Source organism: Taeniopygia guttata, chromosome 37, assembly GCF_048771995.1.
Source record: "Taeniopygia guttata chromosome 37, bTaeGut7.mat, whole genome shotgun sequence".
In the NCBI taxonomy this organism is placed as follows: Eukaryota; Metazoa; Chordata; class Aves; order Passeriformes; family Estrildidae; genus Taeniopygia; species Taeniopygia guttata.
In genome coordinates this window covers 5,780,738-5,783,237 of record NC_133062.1, presented here as the reverse complement: position 1 = coordinate 5,783,237, position 2,500 = coordinate 5,780,738, and positions in this window count along the sequence as shown.

Here is a 2,500-nt window from a genome sequence, read left to right as displayed (position 1 = left end):
GTCGGGAGCGGGGGAACCGGGCACCGCCACCGCGGCGGGCCGACCGGGCCTTGCTCGGGGTTTGGGGGCTCTCGGGCAAGGGCCGGGGAAAAACCCCGGCCGCGTCGACCCCCGGCTGCCGGCCACCGGGCGACCAAGACCGGCAGCCGAAAAGAAACACCCGCGCCCGGCGGGCCCCGGCTTAAGGCCAGGCAGAAAAGGGACGAGGCGCCGCCGCACCTCGCCCGCCAGCCCATCGTGTCCCAGGGGGGCCGCCCCCCCTTGCAAGCCGGGCCGGCGGCGGCCGACCGGAGCGGAACGCCACACTCGAGCCCGCCCGCGGCGGGGGCTGTCTCTCTCTGCAACCTTGGCTGCGCTCAGCGAGCGGCTTCTCGACACGCTCTTTCGGCCTTTCGCTTCGTCTCTCTCGCGGCCCTCGCTCTGGCTTTCTCGGCCTCGTCATTTCTCGCTGGCCTCTCGGGTCGGATATTCCTGGAAACTGCCCTGGGGGGCAGGACGGGGCACCGGGACCAAGCCCCCGCGGCTCACCCAGTGCAGGCGGCACTCGCTTCGCCCCGACGACCGCGCGCGACGCGGCCGCCCTATCCTCCGCCTCGGACACAGGCGCCCTCGTGGAACCTGCGGGGATGCGGCCCGTCACCTCGCTCCCAATATACGTACAGACGAGTCCAAGGCCGCCGGCGCCTCCAAGGGGACCGCTGGCGCTCGACCGGGAAGCTGCGCCACCGCAGGCCGCCCTCTACGTCGACGTAGCCGGAGGCGGCTGGAAACAGCGACCCCTTGGCGAACTTCCGGCGCCGGCCGGGACAACAGGTCTACCCGGCAGTTCGGACAGCAGGTCTACCCGGCAGTTCGGACAGCAGGTCTACCCGGCAGTTCGGACACCAGGTCTACCCCGGAGTCCGGACACCAGGTCTACCCCGGAACACGGGTCTACCCCGAGATTCGGACAACGGGTCTACCCCGCGGTTCGGACAGCAGGTCTACCCCGCAGTCCGGACAGCAGGTCTACCCCGAGATTCGGACAAGAGGTCTACCCGCCAGCAGGGACAACAGGTCTACCCCGGAGTCCGGACAGCAGGTCTACCCCGCAGTCCGGACAACGGGTCTACCACGGATCCCGGACCAAAGGTCTACCCCGGCGCCCGGACCAAAAGGTCTAAGCTGGCGCACGGACACCAGGTCCAGCCCGGCGACCGGAGAAAAAGGTCTACCCTGGCGCCCGGGCAAATGGTCTTCCCCGGCGCCCGGAGAAGAGGTCTACCCCGGCGCCCGGAGAAAAAGGTCTACCCCCGCGCCCGGAGAAGAGCACTAGCCCGGGTGCCGGACGACAGGTCCACCCCGGGTCCCTGGAAACAGGTCTAGCCCGGCGCCCGGACAAGAGGTCTATCCCGGCGGTCGGACAACAGGTCTACCCCGGAGGCCGGACAACAGGTCTACCCCGGAGGCCGGACAAAAGGTCTAAGCTGGCGCCGTTCGGACAACAGGTCAACCTCGGGGCCGGGAACACAGGTCTGCCCCCGGCGCCCGGAACACGAGGTCTGCCCCCGGGGCCACGGGGCCACAGCATCTCAGCGGGGCCAGCGTGCAAGGGAAGCGCGTCGGCGGCGGCCCCCGATGCGACTCGGGCGGTCGCTTCTGGGCCGTTCCTGGGCTGCTTCTTTCACGGTCCGCAGAGCCCTTCGGCCCTCGGCAGGGGTCCGGGGGGGGGCCGCGGGGGGCTCGGCGTCGAGGTGCCCGGCGCCAGCACGGAGGCGCCGGCCCACGGCCCTCGCTCACAGAGAGAAAGAGAGAGAGGTACAGAGAGAGAGGGAGAGAGACAGGGACACGCACGCCCGCTCCACACACTCACAATCCGACGCCACCCCCTCAGAGCACCCCCCCGCCCCCAACCCCATCCCGCCGCTCCTGCACGCACTCTGGCGTGGCCTCTCTCCCCGTCCCTGCCCCCTGCCCCTGCCCTGTCTGCGGCAGCCGCCCGCCCATCGACGGTTGGGGGCGCCCCGCCCTGCCCCGTCAGACTCCCCGGCGCCGCCCGCAGCCTTTACCCTCAAGTCCCCCGCCCGCTCTCTGCTCGGCCGCTTGGCACGTCTGCAGCGGCGGCAGGGCCGGGAGCCGGCCCACATCGAGGCAGGCGGGGCCTTCGGCCGGCAGGGCCAGAGCCCGCGGCAGAGGCGGCAGCCCCTTTTCCGAGAAGCCTTCTCTTCGGCTCTCGCCCGGCCTTCCTGCTTTGACGGCCTTCCTTCCTTGGCGCTCCGGCCCGGCCCGGCCCGGCCCCGTCCCAGCCCGGGGCAGGACGGCCGAAGGAAGCGAGGGACGCAGAAAGGGAGGCAGGAGCCGGGCTGCCGTGGCTTTGGGCACAAAGGAGGAGGCGGGAGCGCCGCCGGCTCCTTCCGGCCGGCTCCTTCCCTCTCTAGCCCGGCGCCCGGCGGCCAGAGGGTCGGTCGTGCGCGGGACAACAGGTCTACCCGGGCTCCAGAGGAACAGGTCTGCCCCGCCG